The 23,105-nt window shown below is 38.9% G+C and overlaps 1 long non-coding RNA gene across 1 annotated transcript in view; it reads right to left on the bottom strand.

Moving 5' to 3' along the window:
- Positions 1-8,386: 8,386 nt before the first annotated feature.
- LOC117976851 (uncharacterized) overlaps positions 8,387-23,105 on the bottom strand; it is a 292,637-nt gene continuing 277,918 nt past the window's right edge. The window contains exon 4 of the long non-coding RNA XR_010110171.1: positions 8,387-9,539. This is a non-coding gene — a long non-coding RNA (uncharacterized LOC117976851). The remainder of the gene's footprint in view (positions 9,540-23,105) is intronic.

Below are 23,105 nucleotides of genomic sequence, written 5' to 3'. Positions count from 1 at the left end.
GTTGAATCCCTGAATAGACCAATAACAAGTTCTGAAACTGAGGCAGTAACAAATAGCCTACCAACCAAAAAAAGCCCAGGACCAGATGTATTTATGGCTGAATTCTACCAAAAATACAAAAAGGAGCTGGTACTATTTCTTCTGAAACTATTCCAAACAATTGAAAAGGAAAGACTCCTTCCCTAAATATTCACTTCCTAAGTCACTTAGTGTATGAGGTTTGAACTTCCCTTTCTACATTTCAATGACATGACCCTGGGACCCATGTAGCTCCTAGTACAAATGTAAAATGAACTATCGCTGTAGTGTTCTCCATCGGTGATTACTTACTGTGACACATCTTAGTTTGCTTTGTATTTGGGCTATAGCTTTGGTTTTACCATTGTTTTTCCTGGATTTTGCTTTAATTTCTCTGTCCTCTCAGTTATAACACCTATTAAGTGGAGAATTCTCTCCTTCCTCCCTGGAGGTCTCTATCTTCATGCTCTCATCTGAACTCTGGTACTGCTATGAGCTACCATTCTGGAAACTCCCTCACTAGCTCATGTGGGTTAGAGCCATTGTTTCCTAGGTCCTGGAAGTCAGGCAAGACTTCTCATTTGCTATAATATTTAAGTAACTTTCTAAGAAAAGCCATGGGGAGAGTAAATATTTTGAGTACTCAACGTCCAAAATTATGTTTTCTCCGACTTCACACTTCATTGACAGCTTAGCTCTGTTGGAATTCTGGGTTCCAAATGATTTCAGAATTTTGAAGGCATTCCTCTATTATCTTCTAGCATTGAATTTTGGTGTTTAAAAATATCTGATATCAGCCTGATTCTCATTTCTTTGTAGATAATCTGATTGGCTTTTTCCTTTGCAAAATGTTAGAAGGGTTTATTTTTACTCTTATTTTTATTATTTAGGGTCTTTCAGTATGAAGATTTGGGTCTTTCTCCAGCACTAAAACATTATTATTATTTTTAGAATTTCTTTGAGAATGTCCTTTTTGTCCATAATCTTTTTGCTTTCACTTTGACCTTTTTGTGAGTCAGATGCTGCATCACCAAAACATCAATGTTTCTGGGGCAATTCTATCTAGAGGACCCTGGAGGCCAACTTGCTCTCTGCCTTGATAGCTTAGCAGAGAGCAGGGTCAGGATGTGAAAGTTAGCTCAACAGGAAAACAAACAGACCAACACCAGCCAGTGGGTACTGAGGACTCCCCATCCTCGACACCCCGCTTCTCAGCAAGACCACTTATGGGACCAGGGAGGTTCCACTGTTACAAAGTCACACAGATGTTCCTTTGAGACACACATAAATGCTGCCCATGGATGTTAGGGGGCAACCTCTCTCACCTGCAGCACTGACCATCCTCATACTGGCCTGGGTGAGGAGCACTGAGAGGGTGGGGAATGCACACTCTCTACTGCTTCTCTCGTTGTGAAACTCCCCCCACCCCACACAGCAATCCATTCTACTTCACATCAGCACTCAGAACAGTCTCATGTTTTCATTTTTTAATTTGTTGCTCCATGTTCTGGGGAGTTGTTCAAATTTATTTCTTGATTTCTATGAATTTTCTTTTTCTTGAATTATTCATTTTCCTGTGCCATTCTGTTCTTTTTACATGGATTGCAGTATCTTCTTAAATCTGAGAATATGTGAACAGTGGGATTTTCACATGGGTCTGATGTATCTGAGCTCCATTTCGTTCTCTGTAGTATTTCTGTCTTCTCGCCATCAGCTCCATCGCTCATTTGTCTTCATTGCTCTCTTCCATGCTCTTGGTCCCCCTCATATCCCCAGTGACCCTTGAGAGCTGGCATGGATTTCCTCTGCTGATCAGTAAATAGGTCTGTTTCCACTTGAGCTTTTTCTCCTGAGAGAGGATTCTGCTGGGAGTGCTGTGTAAGAGCATAGACTGCTGGCTCTCAGGCGGCAGATATGACATACTTGTTCTTAAAAATAAGGAGATTGACGGCAACATAGGAAAATGGTCCTACAAATAGTACAATCAACATGCAAATTCACGGTATGATTGGCCAGCCAAGCACGGCCCAAAAGGCACCAATGTACAAAAGGACCACACCAAGGGGTAAGCAGGGCTGTACCCTGGGACCTTCTGCCAGCAAAGCTGCTCCCTCTGGGGGATGCTGTTCTGGGAGGGCTTTCTTCTCACAAAAGCAGCAGGCAGTGTACCTGTGAGTTGCATCCACCCAGCGGGAGAGCCTTTTCTAACTTATTCAAAGACCTCCCATCGATAGACTAGCTGTGGGCCTGAGGCTTGCTAGTGTCGGTGGAATACATGACAGAGATGATGGTTCAAGCCACAAATCCCAGATGTGGCTAAAAGATAAAGTGGGTCCCCAATAAGATTTTAAAAATTTATATCAAGTATTTCTCCTTATTTTGCTTATGAATAATATTCTTTTCTTTCCCATGTAAAATGAGACCTTAGAATTTAAAATGAGACTTTTAGCAAAACCTGAGGAATTGTAGCAGTTCTTTTCCTAGACCTCCTTGGTTTGTGAGAGTCCCAGGAATACTGAAATCTACTCTTCATTCTCTTCTTTAGTACTAAATGATGAGGCTTTTAGAGTGATTTTTTTTTAACCACAAAACTACATTTTAAATCTTTGTTTAAAAGAAAGGCCTTTTCAGCCAAAGCACACATTTTTGAAAGTTACACACTGAAATCTAAAAGGTAAATGAGAAGTTTAATTAGCCAATGTCTTTCCCTCTTCTTAACAATCTAAAAAACATATTTGCTGAGCATGCGTTAATAATCCACAAGTAATGAATTAATTCTCATGTCAGTGGGATATCCACAAAACCTCCTTTATATAACTCCAAAAATATTAATTTCCCGCCACAGGGCCAGGCAAAGGGAGCTCCCTCCTCTCCTGTGCAAGCAGCCTCCTCACCTGACCTTTGGGGCCCTCCGTGAAACATGGCAGGGAGCTGCAGGGAGGAGATTGCGCTCAGCGTGGGTGGCTCATTTTACAGGAGCCTCTAAACCCGGAGGCTGGGGCCTTAGGGCATGTCGCCACAGCTTTCAAAGACCAATCTTTAGCTTGAAAAACAAGATAAATTCATAACTTGCAAACTAAGAATATTGTGTATTAAGTTGGTGCAAAAGTAATTGCAGTTTTTGCCATTGAAAGTAATGGCAACCCAATGTTTACCTACCATCAACTACGTGTGCTTTCAGTTGAGTTAGTTAAACGCAGTTATACAGGAATTAACTGTTTTTAGAAAAATAATGCAGTTTCTCTGAACTTATGTAGATACAACTTGAGATTTTCAAAAAAATCAGTCAGAAATCAGTAAGTTAAAAAAGATTGTGTATTTGTCGAATTGACTGTTATTTTCAAATCACTCACCCCCACGCTTACAGATGACCTTTTTATATTTTCCCAATGTCTTGATGTACTTCTCCTCAACCCTAAATCTAAGACACATTTTTCAAAGCATATAGAACATCTTTATGTCAGAAACTTCACTTGATGTCCATATCGTTGGCACTGATAGAATGCCAACAGATCTCTAGATGTGCGTGTAAGCATGTGTGTGTGTGTGTGTGTGTGTGTGTGTGCATGCAGCCCAATACTATAAGAGAGTTTTCCTTAGGAAACATAAAGATGTTCTATATGCTTTGAAAAATGTGTCTCAGATTTAAGGTTGAGGAGAAGTACATCAAGACACTGGGAAAATGTAAAAAGGTCATCTGTAAGTGTGGGGGTGAGTGAATTGAAAATAACAGTCATGTCAACAGAGAGTGAAGAAAAACAACAGGCAATGACTAGGCTTCTTAGAATACAAGGCAAAAAAATATAAAATGTTAAAAGCATTTAAAAATCAATGCAGAATAATAAACAACATGCAGGAATTAAGAAAAGGCAACCACTTTGACAAGCCTGTAAATACATAAAAACAAAAACAACAAAAGTAGTATTTATTTTTGTAAAAAATGAAGGTATCCACTTAAGTGTAATTTGATTTCCTATAAAGAAGCAAATGCTGGGTACAACAGTGGACTCATTTTCCTATTCATATGTGGCTCTTTTGAAAACATAAAAAACTAACCCTACGAGGAGGTCCTCATTTGTTTTGACCCATAGTTGATCAGCGTAAAAATCTTTCACTGTCTTCAGTATGCTTTGAAATTTCAAATAAAAATAATGTTGCTATTTAATCCATTTATAATGATAGTAACATAAGATAAAAAATTCTCATTTGGGCCTTTGGAGACACTGAGTTTTTCCTTCAAAGCACGTGCTACTAATCAGTTCCCCAGACCTTTTCGCAATCGCCACCTCACATGACCATAAGGAATACAGTTCTCCTACGTGACAACTGGAAGCTTACTTTGTGGTTTTGTTTTCATGGCATAAACACAAATATCCCAAATCATCCAAATAAGATCTTTACTGTAAGGTGCATAACTATAATTGTCCCTGCGAAGTCCCTTTTGCCATGTGACAGTATATTCACAGGTCTGGGTGTTAGGGTATGGAGGTTATTAGGAGGTCATTCTGCCTACCACAAATATAGTTATTGGGGCAAGATGATAAGTGATTTTTTAAGTGTATTAATTTTCTAGGGTTGCCACAATAAAGTGCAATAAACAGGGCAGTTTGAACAACAGAAATGTATTATTGCATAGTTCTGGAGGCCAGAAGTCTGAAATCATGGTGTTGGCAGGGTTGGTTCCTTCTGAGAGCTATGTGAGAAGAATCTACTCCAAGCCTCTCTCCTTGGCTTGTAGATGATCATCTTCATGCTCACATCCCATTCTCCCTGCATGGGTGCCTGGGGCCAAATAGTCCCCTTTTAGGATTAAGGGTGGATTAAGGGCCCACCCCACTCCAATATGACTTCATCTTAACTAACTAATGTAACTAACTAATTATATTTGAAATTACCCTATTTCCAAAATAAGGTCATACTATGAGTTATGGGGTGGGGAAGGTTAAAAATTCAATGTATGAATTTTGAGGGGGACACTATCAATCCATAATGAACTCATAAGTGATATTTCTTTCAAATTTAAAACATTAGGCATAAAATAGTTTGATAACGTTATTCTTTTCTGACACATACTCTCGAGAATTCTGGGCCATGAGAAAGAACCATCAATAAAGAATAGAGGAATATGTATGTGGTGATGGATATATCCATATATGTGATGGATATATCCATATATATTATACATATATATATATATATATATGATCAGTTTCATAAAACCACTTAAGGGAGCTACCATTTCACTCCCTGAGAACAGTTGCTCTGGTGAAATTGAAAAGTCAAATTTCACTGTTAATGATTCCTTGATTATGAGAACTCTGGCCTCAAATTTTTCAAAAAAAAAATCAATTGCCTTAATAGACACTTTAACATGATATGTATATTTCAAAATTAAATTATTCCTACACAAAGAAATGCATTGCATGTCCTTGCTTGGCTTTGGGGCTGGTAGAAGTCCTGGGTTTCATGGATATCAGACCGTTTATCTCGGGACGCATCCTCGGAGGTAGGTGTCCCAAGCACAACTCGACTGCAAGTCCCTCGGAGTTAGTAAATAACTGAATCAGCCTGATAACTGCCCAGAGAGTCACAGCTCCTTCAGCTTTAGGGTAAATCCTACACTTGAGAAGCCTTTGTATTTTTTGCAAAGCAAATGCAGAAGCAGGCTTCTAGAGATAAGAAATAGGGACCACCTTCCCTCCTGTGATGCACAGACATAGTAGCCCAACTTATATGAGATATACTATACAGTGAGCCTTGCACAAGGCAAGGCAACCACAAGTTTTTTAAAAAAAACTGAATGAAGACTGAGCCTCAGCACTCAGTTACATAGCCCCAAAAACTTACAATAAAATGGCTATTTGGGTCATTCATTCATTTGACAAACCTTTATTGAGCACTGAAGATGACAAGTACCACAACACGAGATGATGGAATGAATGGGTGAGGCACCCCGATCCTAGCCATGGTATTGCTCAGCCCTACAGGATTGAAAGGGAATCTGGCAAAGAAATCCCCCTGTTCTCTGAAGCTCCATTTTAAATTAAAAGGACCAACTCAGAAAAACAATCATCCTTCTGTGTCAACAGCCTGCCTCTTTTTATGTTTCCACCGAACAAACTGTCCAAGGGCAAAATCTGTTGCTGAGATAATAAGAATGAAGGACTCTGCAGCAGGTGTTAAATGAATGGAAGCATGACAGCGTTACCTATGGCTTCCGATTTTCCAGGGTGGGTTTTTCTAGCTGGTCAGGCATGAAAGAAAAGGCAAGGGATGGAAAGACATGTTTTGCTGAGTTTAAAGCTGTCTCAGAATATATTTCTTCAAGATTTTCAACAGAGTTCAAAGCTTTCAGTTCCAAGGATTTTTTATATTGAGAAATTGGAACATTTTTATAGAAAATGAACCCCAGAAAGTGGGAAGATAGATGGATAGATGTTTTCCATCAAATATTTTATACATCAGTACATTTCATCAGACACTGAATCCATTAAATCTTAACATGGCAGAAATATTGTGTGGCTTCTCTCCTGCTGCCCTAACTAATAACCACAAATGCAGTGACTTAACACAATATTTGGTTCTCCCTCTCAGTTTCTGTTAAGCAGAAAACATCCAGGTACAGTGGAGCTCAGCTCAGTCCTCTGTCTGGAGTCTCCCAAGGCCAAAATCAAGGTGTTGGCAGGGCTGTGTTTCTCTCTGGAGGCTCATTGAGGTTGTTGGCTGAATTCAGCTTCTGGGAACTACAAGGCATGTTTAGCTGCTGGCCCCTCAGGGCGTCCTGCGTTCTCCATCAGATTGCCCGCTCCATTTTCAAACCAGCAGCAGGGACCACATCCTGCTCTACTTTAGGTATCTCTCTCATAACTCTTCTCTTTCCCTTGTGCCTCAGTTGCCTTCTGCCTTCAGGCCAACTTCTCTGTTTTCACAGGTTCATGTGATTACACTAGGCCCACTCAAATAATCTGAGATAATGTCCCTATTGTAAAGTCTAAAAACTTAATTGTATCTGCAAGTCTTTTTTCCATGCAATGTAACATTCACAGGTTCTGGACATTAAGTGGACATCTTTGGGAGGCTATTCTGCCTACTATAAAGATAGTCATCAGAGCAAGTTGATAAGTAATTTCCTTTCAAACTTAAAAACTTAGGTATAAAAATATTTTCATAATGCAATATTGTTCAGATATATATTCTTAAGTATTCCGAGTCATGAGAAAAAAAACCCTAAGTAAAGCTAACAATGTTACTTTTGGATTGAATTTTTACTCACTGAACTCAAAAAATTACCCAATAACTGTTTTATATCAGTTACTTCAGTCTAATGAAGAATGTAGACTATATCATTAGCCTTATTTCTGAAGCAGATAGTGGTTGAGTGACTGAAGAGCTATCACTTATCAATGGCCTCCATGTTTTGGCTATGTGATTAACGGGAAAGTGGGCTTGCGTTATTTTTCTTGGTAATCCAGGATAGAAAACCTTCAATGTGGTGAAAATCGCTTCCATTAATTAAAGGTTATACACAGGAAAACAGTGGATGGTGGCAATGCTGAGAATAGGCTTCAGTCTACAGGGCTAGAGTTCAGAAAGAGGAGGGAAAGAAGATTCACTGTCCTGATATTTGTTTTCCTCTCCAGGTTTAGCATGTGATGATATCATGGAAGGTTCTATTTCTAGGCCTTTGAAACTCCAGGAACAATACAATCAAATAATATGTGACAATGTGTTACCACACTGTTAGTAAGAGTGGTATTGGCAATAAACTACTAGTACCCCATGGGTCATGTATATGTGTGTTTGTGGGTGTTGTCTGAGACCATAAACATAGGCGTAAATATATTTGCATATTGTCAAGAAATTCATTAACCTTTTTTGCTTTCAAATAGAACTGCATGAGGTACTACTACATATTAGAAACCATGGGAACAAATATAAATTGGATCACTTGGATATTTGGGTTTCTAGTTTCCTGTCATATTGAAAAATAAGAAGCACCACAGGACTTCCAATAACCACCTCCCTCCACTTGATGCAGAAGGCATTTTGATCCATAATTAAATTTGTGCTCTTTCTTGCTAAGAGAATTGAAATATCCTACAGTGTTTTCTAAGAAGGTTTGACATTATCTTTCCAGTTAGAGTCATGTTATGACAGCTTACAATTTTCTTTCTAAAAGGGCATTAAAAACACATCACACACTAATCGAGGCTGTGCATAATCAGGCAAAATTCAGATCCTCTTGGCCATTCTGTGGTATGGTAACTCTAGATGCATAAGTGAACTAAGTCAAATTACTTCCAAAATAATAAAGTAAGTCAGTATATTTTGTTCTACTATCTATATTTCTCATTATGCAAGTCACTTCTTCCTTGCTTCCCTCTCCTTTCTCTTCCTTGTTCGTCATGAACAAGATAGTGTAATCTCAGATCAATGAGATCTGATGGATATCTAATTATATATATTAACATATCTTTTAAAAAAGAATGTTTCAGAGAGGAATTAAATGTCCACTAAGTTTCACTAGCTGTAAATGAAACCCAGAGTCAAAGCACCCCTGCTGCAGAGACAAGCAGACATTTGTAGTTTATGTCATTGAAATCTTCCGGTTCCATTGATGAAATCATTCCTGACTACTGTTATGAATGAATTAATTCACATCATTTTGTTCATTTCATTCTTTAACCTTTCAACAATCACATTACAAGAAGCTGCTACATGCAAGCATTGTGGGGATAAAATAGGAGCAAACCAGATTCAGTCCTCACCCTTGTGAAGTGTAGAGTTTATTAGGGAGGAAAGACAGTCATCAAATAATCACACTGAAAGATCATTGCAAATTAGTATATGTGTTATAAGGAAAAGAGCATACAAAGGAGTTCAGGGTGGCTGTTCTAAGGATGAGAACTTTTAGATCCTCAGACTGAAGAATGAGGAGGAGTTAAAGACAATGGAGAGTGGAGGCAGGCGAGAGAGCACTCTAGGTTGACACTGAGGCAGGAAGGACACGTGTGTGAGAGGGTGAAGAAATAAAATGACATTATAATGCTTGAGAAAGAGTGAACCACTAAATTTCCATTAGTTTCAGGAACGGTTCATCAAAGATGGGTCTCAGAATAGGGGGGAATTATTCTTGTGATTTGGAAGCCTTTGGTTAAGCAATTTAGATTTATCAACATGGGTGAGCACTAAGTTCACGGGAGGATTGCCAAGAAAAGAGAGAAGGAATGGTCGTGGGGCTAAAGTCACACCAGTGTCAAAGCAGAAAACATTTAGGTATTCAAGGACACTCACAGTCTCACTTCTTGGCCCACAGAGATTCTGAGTCTCATCAGTTGACCATACGTTGTTGTTGTTGTTGTTGTTGTTGTTTTCAGAACTCCTGATCTACACCACTCCAAGAACAGCCTCAGCCTGGCTGTTGATGACTGCCATCAAAGCGTCTTGCGATGGTTTTCTTTGTAGTTATATATATTTCAATCATTTGTCGAGTGAGTGGCTGCATAGCAGCATTTAAACCCCTGGAGAAAACAGAGCAAATGACTAGGGAGACAAGCATAAACATGAGAATAACCAGTAGTGTCTGTTAACCAACACCCAGGCTGACCTGGGATGCACAGAACAGATCTCCTCCCCATCCAAGTCTATGGAAGGGGAGGTTTGATATTAATAGGCTTGTGTAATACTGATTTACCCAAAATGGCATGATTAGAGGAAAAACCTTAAAGAATCTCATTTTTACCATCAAAATTCCTAAACCAACACAGAGAGAAAATGATAGTCATGAAAAGAAAAATGAAAGAGGTAAAGACAGAGGTGGCAATTAATTGTTTCTGGTATTAATAGGCTTTGATCCGATGTTCTTGAGAAAGAGATCTACTTTATGATGGCATCAGCTTCTGGAGAATCCCAAGAGATTCCCAGTGCTAGATTTTACACGGGCAAGGATATCTGGGAGATGGGTATATGCTGTCTTTTTAACTAAGAGATGTGAATCCAAGAGGTAGTTCCCAGGAGTTTCATTGCACAATTTGTGGTTCCAAATCCCGTCTAATAAAGTTCAAGAATAGTCTTACATTGCTCTCATTTTCAGTACAGTAGGTCTCCTGGCTGAAAGTCATGCAGTGCTTTCTGTGACTTATCTGTGGGAAAAGCCACAAGGTCTCATTGAAAATGAGTTGGCCTTAAAGTTCTACAGCATTTGGCTATATTGGCCTGTGAATGAGCAGAGTCAAAAATTGAGGGTGATATCCCCATATGGATGAGCATCCAGCGACTAGTTCATTTGGGGATAATCTGTGAGTTCCTGTTAAAAGGGGCCTAACAGCCAGAATGCTGAGAGTAAACCTTTCGCTGTAGCATCTGAAGTTGCTCAGAGAGTTTCACAAGTTTCCGTTTTAACGGGTCTTGATTTGTCTAAGGACTGGGGGTGGTAGGAACAGTGAGGCTTTGGTTGACAGGCAAAGCTTCATAGAATGCCTTAATTAATGGTCTTGTGACATGGGTACCCCAAAACAAGATAAATAGACGAATATTACTCAAGTGAGAAACACAGAGTCGGAAAGTTGCTTTGCTACTGTCAGAAGAGTTACTTTATGAAAAGGAAACAATCCCAGCCAACCAGAAAACACACACTATTCTATGATTAAGAACATATTCATGACCACACAAGGGAACAACTGAATGAAATCTATTTGCAGATATACTCAATAGCCTAAAAGTTTTCGCCATGTCCTCGTCCCACATTTGGGACAAGGTTTGCACAGGATTTAGGGGTTTGATGGAAGATACACCAAAGACGTGCTCTTCAATCTTGTTGGGGTTTCCCCATCGATACTTCTTCAGGATATATTTTAAATTATCCTTTCCATGTACGGTTACAACCAGCTTTTTTTTTTTTTTGAGAGATTCTATTTCAGCATCTCAATGAAGACTAAATAGCTGTCTTGGCACCACCAGCTGCCTTCTGGGTGAAGCAAACAATCTGATTTTTCCAGTGTGTTATTTCAGAATCAGGTGTTTGATTCTGAAATTGACTCAAGGCCTAATGCCAATAGTCAGGAATTCATTTTAGCTTTGAATTTTGGACTTGCTTGGCAGCTTGGATGTGTTAACACAGATTGTTTAGTATATTAATCTGTTGCAACATGAACCTTTGCTTCCTAAAATTGCTTTTATGTTTTTGCTTTAATTGGAATATATCAGCTGTAATTAAGAAGCGATGTTTCTTCCAAAGCATACCAAAATCTTGCACCACTACAAAAATGTTTCTATATAGGCATTTCTCTCTTATCTGTAGCTAACTGGCAGGACTTAGTAAGAGCTATAACTTTGGCAACTTGTGCAGATTTAGTATCTCGAAAAGAGTTGAATTTGAATAAATGTTAGTGTGTTCTGATTGCATACCCAGCTTAATAGTGTCCTTGCTCAGTTCTCAAACAGGTTTTATCCACAATACTTCACAATTTAGGTAGTCTAAAAGGGTTTCAAAGTGTCCAGGTAGTAGCAAGAAAAACTCCCAAATAAGTATATAGCAGTCATGTGGGAGAGGAAGAGGAATAGCAGATTTTAGGATTTTGCAACAATGGATAGAAATGTCTATAGGTAAAGGGATTTTTTACAGCTTTATTGAAGTATAATTGATATACAAAAAAACCCTGCTCATTTAGTGTACACAATTTGATAAGTTCAGACGTATGTATACACCTGTGATATCAACACTACAATCAAAGCAATAAACATATCCACCAAGAATAAAGGATTTCAAAGGAAGCCAGTCTAGTAACAGAAGAATTGAAGCAGTTTTCAGTCCAAAGGAAGGTCTCAATGATATGAGGAACCACAGGGTTAAGCAAAAATCTTAAGACTAAGTCATCAGTTGCCTCAGCTGACCTTGCACTGCTGTCACTGTGTGCAAACAAGGAGGGCAGGCTTTTTGTCATGAAATCAATGTGAAGATATAATAAGCAGTGAGTCTCTGATGCCCATTTTCTTGTTAAGTTAGAATCCTCCAAACTTGTCTCAATGTACTAACAGAAAGAAACATGTATGATCATTGGAGAGTTATTTAAGTGGTAAAATACATTCTCTAGTGAGTCTATAATGCAGGATTGTCAGTTTTCATTAGCTTACAGGAGGGGGCAGTTAGTCCAGAAAAGTTAGAAATCCATGTCTACAATATTGTATGGGAATAAGACATTTTCTAAGATGTCTTTCAGTAATTGGCCAGGAAAGTCGGGAATAACCTGCAGTCTTTGAGGGAAAAGACCCTTAATTTTTGTTTGATATCATGGCCAAGAAAATACACGTGGGGCTGACAAAATTGGAGTTTACCCCTAGAGACTTTGTGTGCCTGTACACTTACACTGTCAGCAAGTGGAATAAATCAATTCTGCAGGACTCTCAATCTAGAGAGCAAACAAGATCATCTATATATTGTATAAGAGTGGAGTCCTTGGGAAATAGAATGTCTCCAGTCATTCAGGTGTCATTGAGTATTTCCAAGAAGTAAGAGGGTGTTTCTGTAAATTCTTGGTCACAATTGTTCATGAGTATTGTTTCCAAGTGAGTGTAAATAGATACAGTGAGTCTGGAAGAAAAGAATTACTAAAGAATGCTAAGCATGGATCTACCACTGTAAAGTAAGCAGCAGTTCTAGAGATTGTAGATAGGACAGTATTTGAGTTGGAGATAATAGGAAAGCAGGAAAGTAAAATTGTGTTAATGGCCCTTAAATCTTGTACAAAGTGGCAGTCATACTAATTTGTGTTTGTAACAGACAGAACAAAAGGATCACAAGGGCTAGTATAGGGATAATAACTCTCTTCTGGAGGTATGTAGAGATAATGGACCACAGTCTTTCAACGGACTCCATTTTTCAGTGGGGATTGGGCAGTTTCAGGAAGAACATAGCTAGATTTATTCAAACATTTAAGGGTTTAGCCTCTTGTATATGCCCCATATTTGAACCATCTTTGGTCAAGAGGCTATTATGGACATACGCAAAGCCTGGGATGTCCATAAAGAAGGCATCAGGGAGTTGTAATCAAGCTGTGGCGTTATTAGGTTGTAAGCCAAACATACTTCTTTTCTGAGAATTTCAGCAATACTCTATCTGGGCCACATTTAATAATAGCACCCCATTTACCATGTAAGGCTCATCGCAACAGATTTCCCATCTGGTTTCTCTAACTCCAGTGCTCTATTTCTCCCCACAGAAGATAATGACCCATCTCTATTTCCATCACTCCTGCCAGCCTTGGCCTGCCAAGGAGACCCACCACTGAACTTCTTAGTGATGCTGGTGACCCTATTGCCACCAAACCATTAATGCCTTTTATAAATGCTGCATCTAGGCTCTCTTGGGGTTTTCTGGTCTTACCTGATACGGAAACTAGAAGCATGGTGAGTACAAGTACCCATGAGAGGAGATAGGGGCATCTCCTGAGATAGATGGCTGTTGCGTTGCAGGGGAGAGGTCTCTAGCATTTTCTAATAGGTGTTAATAGAGAAGGATGGGCTGCTCTGTAAGCTCTGAGGTTATAGTGTATACGATGCTAAAATCTTCAGAGGCATCCATCCAGGCATCCTTACTCCACATTTCAGGGTCTTACATTATCCCAACCATGGTCCCGACCTACACATTACAGGCCTATCTTGGCTAAGGTTTCAAATGTCTGAAGCTCTGTGAATTTAACTACAAAATTTTTAGTCTGTTATTCAACTGAGTCTGTCCTTCCACTACAGGAGAAATGGCTTCTTTGTAAGGCGCCACACAGGCTCTCCAGCCATAACATTTAGCCTTGACTTGCTTGTTTGTAGCCCCCAATTCTTTATTATCCTTCTGCAGGGCATATCAATACAAATTATCCTGAATGAGCTGTCTCTGCTGTCTTTGTAAGCATTGCTATCCTCCCCACCCATTTCTTTTAAAAGCTGGAGTGACTGCACCTGCAAGACACCACTGCAATTGGACTGCCATCAAGTGTCAGGTATTACCCAGGCCCCATCTGCCACTCAGGATATTGTATCCTTCTTCTGCTCAGGGGTGATTCAGCAGGTCCCAAATCTTCAAGTTTCTGCCAGGTTTCTGGATGAGTCTGGGTACCATTTGCATCAACTAGATCCTGACTCCAGAAAGCAGACACCAAGATGGTGTTAGATGGGCAAGAGGTTTTTTGACAAAGGGAGGAAGAGAAGGCAACAAGAGTCTTCAGACTTCAGTTGAAATCTGATACCTATAGAAGGAAATAGGGAAGAAAGGGACATCAAGTAGTAGAAGGGTTGGACTGCAGAGCAATTCAGGAGTTAATCCAGGTCAATAGAGAGTCCCCATACCATAGTCACTCTTAGGATGAGTCCTGTGTCTTCCCAGAATGAGCCTGTCACCCTAAGTTAATTACGCCCCTGCAGCAGAAGATCAAGGTAGTGTGTTTTCATGGCCACCGCAAGTGCGTACTCTAGATAAGAGATCTGTTCTTCAGTGAGTCATCAAATACACTCTTAACAGATACAAAATACACAAAATTTAATTTAATTAGCTTATCCAAATTCAAATTAACCTGTACAAAACAGGAACATAAAATGATCTTTGAATATATTATGTGATGGTACATTTATATTTCATTATATTTATTACTCTTCTTTTAAAAAGCATCTTCCAGGTTTACTATCACCTTTGCATGCATGAATAGTTGAATAGATGGGATGTCAGAGGAGGCCTCCTCTGCATACTTTGCTCTGTGCTTCCTCTCTACAGATTTTAGTACCTCAGAAACCCAGTCATTCCAAAGCCTGCACTCAGAACTAATAAGCATTTTACAAATCCTGTGAGCTACAATACCATGAAGTTTCATTCATTCATTTATTCATTCTTCCAGGTTCTCATTTATTCAATGCCACTATCCATCTTCCAGGTACTAGACACTGTTAAGCTCTGAGATCCCATAAAGCTGACAGCATGTAATTACTGAAAACACAGAATGAACAAAAACAAAACATCTTACTTCTCAGAGTCCTTGCCTCAGCCACAGTTTACCACAGGTAGGACTAAGTTCTTTCTAAATTATGGAAGCTATCCCATACTAAGAAGCACATCAGACACCATCAGAAGGAAGCAATTTGCAACTGCTTTTCTCACAAAGAATGCACATGCATATGATGCCATCAAGCTCCAAACTATGCAAATAAAACCTATGTTTTCCTCAAGAAAGATTTTCTAAATAACTTACTGAGTCAACCTTGGAGGCAGTTGCAGCATATTACAAAACCAAGAAGAGAAAATTTCATATCAGAATAACCTCGGGGCAAGTAAAAAGGTAAAAAATTTTCCTGAAATTATTCTACTGATATTCAAAGAAACTGACAATTAAACCTTACCTCCAGTAGGGTCAAACTGAAAACCACAGAATGTAGATACCATGTTAGTGTAACAGACCGGCAGGCTAACTGATGTTTTGACATTAATTGAAAAGAACACTGTATTTGCTAAGGTTCAAATTTTGGAGACTGTCAATGCACTAACTGAAAATTCATTTGAGAATTCCCTTCTGATGTCTGCTTAACCTGGGTTTCACACCCCCAGGAAAACTACAGTCTCTTTATCTAAAGCTTATGCAGCAGGAGGCAAGACACTTAATAAACTGAACAAGACTTTAGAAAGGCAGAAGTCTTAAATTTGAATTCAACTCATGGCTTACTTGCTACAGACTTTCTTTTCCTGGGGAAATCTCAGGCTGTCACAAATGAGAAGCAAAGGTGGTAGCCTCCCCGATCACATACAATGTTTCCTATCTCTTCCAGGGCTGCAGCTGACTGATTTGTTTCTCCTAAGGCCAACCATGAGCAGAATCTCTCCATAAAAGCTGTGGATTGAAAGTAGTGACAGGTCAGAATTACGACGACAGTCACAGAGTACAGAGGAATACCAATTAGCAGAAGAACAAATTAATTTAAAATGAATAATTTCAAAGATTTTAAATTTTGTAGCAATTAGCTAAAATTTTTCAAGAGATGGATTTTTAAGTTTGTGGGACACTAAACAAATAAACAAGGTTTTTCTCTAAGTCATCATCACCCTTACAATCCCTCAAACTTGTTTATACAAATGAGTTGATTCAGATATTCATTCATTCATTCATACATTGTACTCCTTGGTTGAAGAACACTGGGAACACTCATGAAAGATGTTATTTTTGAATGATTGCCAGTTCTAATGCTGAAAAGCCAACGGAATTTGTAGCTCTCCTTCTAATAAGAGTGTATAGGCAGATGCTGAAATAAGTCTTTGAAACAATGAGACCAAAACCAGTCTATTTTGCGTGCTACATCTCCACTGACAAAATAAATCTATGCTGTGATTTCAGGTCAGACATTCTGGCTTTATAAAATAACGATAGATTTGAAATGCTTATCAAGATTTTATTGCATCAGTGTTCTTAAACTTACCCATACAATTTGGTATCTGTAAACAGTATGTGAATATGAACATTTAATGCCCCAACTCTGCTATATTATGACTGTAAAACTATAATTCATTCCATACAGTCAAGGTCAAAAGAATAAATCAAATTCGAATAAAATTTTTTCTGAAATCCATATGCACCAAGAAACTCTAAAAATTCCTGGGGTAAAAAGAACTCTTTCTAGCCTGGCTTTGTATTTCCTCTCTGTTCCTAACTGTTCAGAAACATACCCAAACGATTCAATATCATCACAGGCTACTCATTTCCACATTTCTACCTTTCAAATAGTTTATACCGTGAAATCACAAAGGCACTGATTGTCATTCTCAAAAGACAGAATCACTTTACTATCACATCAAAAGCATTTGAATAGTTCCTCTAGTTATGAAGAAGGTTAAAGCTAAAATGTTGAAACTGTTGCATTATTATTGTGAAATGAAACAGCAATCACACCAGATAGTTAGATTGGCACAGATTTGTGCATGCCCAGAAAACTAAAGACTAATGCTTAGACTATACTCCATATCTCATATGTGATTTATGTTTATTTTCCATGTCCAGATCTCCATGTGTCCTAGCTTTCCATTAAAAAAAATAGGAGAGTCCTTCTGAAGCTAATTTAACACCTGTGAATTCCCATAGGCTATAACCAGAGAGAGTAATCTGATGAAGTGACTGCCTTAAATGTCAAAGGTATTAAGTTCAGCTTCTGCACTGGGACTCTATTTTCATATGTTCATTTTTAATTTTAGTGATTACATGCAATGGGACAGAATTACTGTGGCTAACAGATGTACATGTTAAAATTTCTTATAATGGAAGCATCAGTAGTTCCTCAACTTCGACATCAATGTGACTTTTTGAATTCCATACATTACCACACGTGTAGAATAACAAGCAATACCTGGGTTAAAGAACAAAAGATTTTGGGGCATGGTTGCATGTGCCTGTAGTCCCAGGTAGTTGGGAGGCTGAGGTGGGAGGAGTGCTTGAGTCCAGGAGTTCAAGGTTGCGGTGCGCTATGTTTGTGCCTGTGAATTACCACTGCGCTCCAGCCTGGATGACATAAGGAGACCCTGTTTCTAAAAAAAGTAAATTAATTAATTAATTTTAAAAACCGAGTGAAAAAAAACTCTTAAAAAATATTTTGGATCACGAGACTTACTCACATGGGTCTTTGTGCCTGGATCATTTTAAACATATGGATTCTATATAAAATACAGCATATTTCCTTTTTTTTATTGTACTTTAAGTTCTAGGGTACATGTGCACAATGTGCAAGTTTGTTACATATGTATACATGCGCCATGTTGGTGTGCTGCTCCCATTAACTCGTCATTTACATTAGATATATCTCCTAATGCTATCCTCCTCATCCCCTCACCCCAACACAGGCCCCAGTGTGTGATGTACCCCTTCCAGTGTCCAAGTGTTCTCATTGTTCAATTCCCACCTATGAGTGAGAACATGCGGTGTTTGGTTTTTTGTCCTTGCGATAGTTTGCTTTCCCTTCATCCATGTCCCTACAAAGGACATGAACTCATCCTTTTTTATGGCTGCATAGTATTCCATGGTGTAGATGTGCCATGTTTGCTTAATCCAATCTATCATTGATGGACATTTGGGTTGCTTCCAAGTCTTTGCTATTGTGAATAGTGCCGCAATAAACATACGTGTGCATGTGTCTTTATAGCAGCATGATTTATAATCCTTTGGGTATATACCCAGTAATGGGATGGCTGGGTCAAATGGTATTTCTAGTTCTAGACCCTTGAGGAATCACCACACTGTCTTCCACAATGGCTGAACTAGTTTACACTCCCACCAACAGTGTAAAAATGTTCCTATTTCTCCACATCCTCGCCAGCATCTGTTGTTTCCTGACTTTTTAATGATCGCCATTCTAACTAGTGTGAGATGGTATTTCATTGTGGTTTTGATTTGCATTTCTCTGATGGCCAGTGATGATGAGCATTTTTTCATGTGTCTGTTGTCTGCATAAATGTCTTCTTTTGAGAAGTGTCCGTTCATATCCTTCACCCACTTTTTGATGGGGTTGTTTGTATTTTTTCTTGTAAATTTGTTTGAGTTCTTTATAGATTCTGGATATTAGCCCTTTGTCAGATGAGTAGATTGCAAAAATTTTCTCCTATTCTGTAGGTTGCCTGTTCACTCTGATGGTAGTTTCTTTTGCTGTGCAGAAGCTCTTTAGTTTAATTAGATCCCATTTGTCAATTATGGCTTTTGTTGCCATTGCTTTTGGTGTTTCAGACGTGAAGTCCTTGCCCATGCCTATGTCCTCAATGGTATTGCCTAGGTTTTCTTCTAGGGTTTTTATGGTTTTAGGTCTAACATTTAAGTCTTTAATCCATCTTGAATTAATTTTGGTATAAGGTGTAAGGAAGGGATCCAGTTTCAGCTTTCTACATATGGCCAGCCAGTTTTCCCAGCACCATTTATTAAATAGGGAAACCTTTCCCCATTTCTGGTTTTTGTCAAGTTTCTCAAAGATCAGATGGGTGTAGATGTGTGGTATTATTTCTATCAGCTCTACTCTGTTCCATTGGTCTATATCTCTGTTTTGGTACCAATACCATGCTGTTTTGGTTACTGTAGCCTTGTGGTATAGTTTGAAGTCAGGTAGCATGATGCCTCCAGCTTTGTTCTTTTGGCTTAGGATTGATTTGGCAATGCGGGCTCATTTTGGTTCCATATGAACTTTAAAGTAGGTTTTTCCAATTCTGTGAAGAGAGTCATTGGTAGCTTGATGGGGATGGCATTGAATCTATAAATTACCTTGGGCAGTATGGCCATTTTCACGATATTGATTCTTCCTATCCATGAGCATGGAATGTTCTTCCATTTGTTTGTGTCCTCTTTTATTTTGTTGAGCAGTGGTTTGTAGTTCTCCTTGAAGAGGTCCTTCACATCCCTTGTAAGTTTGATTCCTAGGTATTTTATTCTCTTTGAAGCAATTGTGAATGGGAGTTCACTCATGATTTGGCTCTCTGTTTGTCTGTTATTGGTGTATAAGAATGCTTGTGACTTTTGCACATTGATTTTGTATCCTGAGACTTTGCTGAAGTTGCTTATCAGCTTAAGTAGATTTTGGGCTGAGACGATGGGGTTTTCTAAATATACAATCATGTCATCTGCAAACAGGGACAATTTGACTTCCTCTTTTCCTAATTGAATACCCTTTATTTCTTTCTCCTGCCTGATTGCCCTGGCCAGAACTTCCAACACTATGTTGAATAGGAGTGGTGAGAGAGGGCATTCCTGTCTTGTGCCAGTTTTCAAAGGGAATGCTTCCAGTTTTTGCCCATTCAGTATTTTATTGGCTGTGGGTTTGTCATAAATAGCTCTTATTATTTTGAGATACATCCCATCAATACCTAATTTATTTAGAGTTTTTAGCATGAAGGGCTGTTGAATTTTGTCAAAGGCCTTTTCTGCATCTACTGAGATAATCATGTGGTTTTTGTCTTTGGTTCTGTTTATATGCTGGATTACATTTATTGATTTGTGTATGTTGAACCAGCCTTGCATCCCAGGGATGAAGCCCAGTTGATCATGGTGGATAAGCTTTTTGATCTGCTGCTGGATTTGGTTTGCCAGTATTTTATTGAGGATTTTTGCATCGATGTTCATCAGGGATATTGGTCTAAAATTCTTTTTTTGTTGTGTCTCTGCCAGGCTTTGGTATCAGGATGATGCTGGCCTCATAAAATGAGTTAGGGAGGATTCCCTCTTCTTCTATTGATTGGAATAGTTTCAGAAGTAATGGTACCAGCTCCTCCTTGTACCTCTGGTAGAATTCGGCTGTGAAGCTGTCTGGTTCTGGACTTTTTTTTGGTTGGTAGGCTATTAATTATTGCCCCAACTTCAGAGCCTGTTATTGGTCTATTCAGGGATTCAACATCTTCCTGGTTTAGTCTTGGGAGGGTGTATGTGTCCAGGAATTTATCCATTTCTTCTAGATATTCTAGTTTATTTGTGTAGAGGTGTTTATAGTATTCTCTGATGGTAGTTTATATTTCTGTGGGATCGGTGGTGATATCCCCTTTATCATTTTTTATTGTGTCTATTTGATTCTTCTCTCTTTTCTTCTTTATTAGTCTTGCTAGTGGTCTATCAATTTTGTTGATGTTTTCAAAAAACAAGCTCCTGGATTCATTTATTGTTTGAAGGGTATTTTGTCTCTATCTCCTTCAGTTCTGCTCTGATCTTGGTTATTTCTTGCCTTCTGCTAGCTTTTGAATGTGTTTGCTCTTGCTTCTCTAGTTCTTTCAATTGTGATGTTAGGGTGTCAATTTTAGATCTTTCCTGTTTTCTCTTATGGGCATTTAGTGCTATAAATTTCCCTCTACACACTGCTTTAAATGTGTCCCAGAGATTCTGGTATGTTGTGTCTTTGTTCTCATTGGTTTCAAAGAACATCTTTATTTCTGCCTTCCTTTTGTTATCTACCCAGTAGTCATTCAGGAGCAGGTTGTTCAGTTTCCATGTAGTTGAGTGGTTTTGAGTTAGTTTCTTAATCCTGAGTTCTAGTTTGATTGCACTGTGGTCTGAGAGACAGTTTGTTATAATTTCTCTTCTTTTAAATTTGCTGAGGAATGCTTTACTTCCAACTATGTGGTCAATTGTGGAATAAGTGTAATATGGTGCTGAGAAAAATGTATATTCTGTTGATTTAGGGTGGAGAGTTCTGTAGATGTTTATCAGGTCTGCTTGGGGCAGAGCTGAGTTCAATTCCTGGATATCCTTGTTAACTTTCTGTCTCTTTGATCTGTCTGATGTTGACAGTGGGGTGTTAAAGTCTCCCATTATTATTGTGTGGGAGTCTAAGTCTCTTTGTAGGTCTCTAAGGAATTGCTTTATGAATCTGGGTGTGCCTGTATTGGGTGCATATATATTTAGGATAGTTAGCTCTTCTTGTTGAATTCATCCCTTTACCATTATGTAATGGTCTTCTTTGTCTCTTTTGATCTTTGTTGGTTTAAAGTCTGTTTTATCAGAGACTAGGATTGCAAACCCTGCCTTTTTTTGTTTTCCATTTGCCTACTAGATCTTCCTCCATCCCTTTATTTTGAGCCTATGTGCGTCTCTGCACATGAGATGGGTCTCCTGAATACAGCACACTGATGGGTCTTGACTCTTTATCCAATTTGCCAATCTGTGTCTTTTAATTGGAGCATTTAGCCCATTTACATTTAAGGTTAATATTGTTATGTGTGAATTTGATCCTGTCATTATGATGTTAGCTAGTTATTTTGCTCGTTAGTTGATGCAGTTTCTTCCTAGCATCGAGGGTCTTTACAATTTGGCATGTTTTTGCAGTGGCTGGTATCGGTTGTTCCTTTCCATGTGTAGTGCTTCCTTCAGGAGCTCTTGTAGGGCAGGCCTTGTGGTGACAAAATCTCTCAGAATTTGCTTGTCTGTAAAGGATTTTATTTCTCCTTGACTTTGAAGCTTAGTTTGGCTGGATATGAAACTCTGGGTTGAAAATTCTTTTTTTTAAGAATGTCGAATATTGGCCCCCACTCTCTTCAGGCTTGTAGAGTTTCTGCAGAGAGATCTGCTGTTAATCTGATGGGCTTCCCTTTGTGGGTAACCCGACCTTTCTCTCTGGCTGCCCTTAACATTTTTTCCTTCATTTCAACTTTGGTGAATCTGACAATTATGTGTCTTGGAGTTGCTCTTCTCGAGGAGTATCTTTGTGGTGTTCTCTGTATTTTCTGAATTTGAATGTTGCCCTGCCTTGCTAGGTTGGGGAAGTTCTCCTGGATAATATCCTGCAGAGTATTTTCTAACTTGGTTCCATTCTCCCCATCACTTTCAGGTACACCAATCAGACGTAGATTTGGTCTTTTCACATATTCCCATATTTCTTGGAGGTTTTGTTCATTTCTCTTTACTCTTTTTTCTCCAAACTTCTCTTCTAGCTTCATTTCATTCATTTGACCTTCAATCACTGATACCCTTTCTTCCAGTTGATTGAATCGGCTACTGAAGCTTGTGCATTTGTCACGTAGTTCTCATGCCATGGTTTTCAGCTCCATCAAGTCATTTAAGGACTTCTCTACATTGGTTATTCTAGTTAGCCATTCGTCTAATCTTTTTTCAAGGATTTTAGCTTCTTTGCGATGGGTTCAAATTTCCGTCTTTAGCTCGGAGAAGTTTGATTGTCTGAAGCCTTCTTCTCTCAACTCATCAAAGTCATTCTCCATCCAGCTAGGTTCCATTCCTGGCGAGGAGCTGTGTTCCTTTGGAGGGGGAGAGGTGCTCTGATTTTTAGAATTTTCAGCTTGTCTTCTCTGTTTTTTCCCCATCTATGTGGTTTTATCTACCTTTGGTCTTTGATGATGGTGACGTACAGATGGGGTCTTGGTGTGGATGTCCTTTCTGTTTGTTAGTTTTCCTTCTAACAGTCAGTACCCTCAGCTGCAGGTCTGTTGGAGTTTGCTGGAGATCCACTCCAGACCCTGTTTGCCTGGGTATCAGCAGTGGAGGCTGCCGAACAGTGAATATTGCTGAACAGCAAATGTTGCTACCTGATTGTTCCTCTAGAAGCTTCATCTCAGAGTGGTACCCGGCCATGTGAGGTGTCAATCTGCCCCTACT

The sequence above is a fragment of the Pan paniscus genome, chromosome 17, assembly GCF_029289425.2.
Source record: "Pan paniscus chromosome 17, NHGRI_mPanPan1-v2.0_pri, whole genome shotgun sequence".
Taxonomy (NCBI): Eukaryota; Metazoa; Chordata; class Mammalia; order Primates; family Hominidae; genus Pan; species Pan paniscus.
This window is presented reverse-complemented; position numbering and strand designations above follow the sequence as displayed.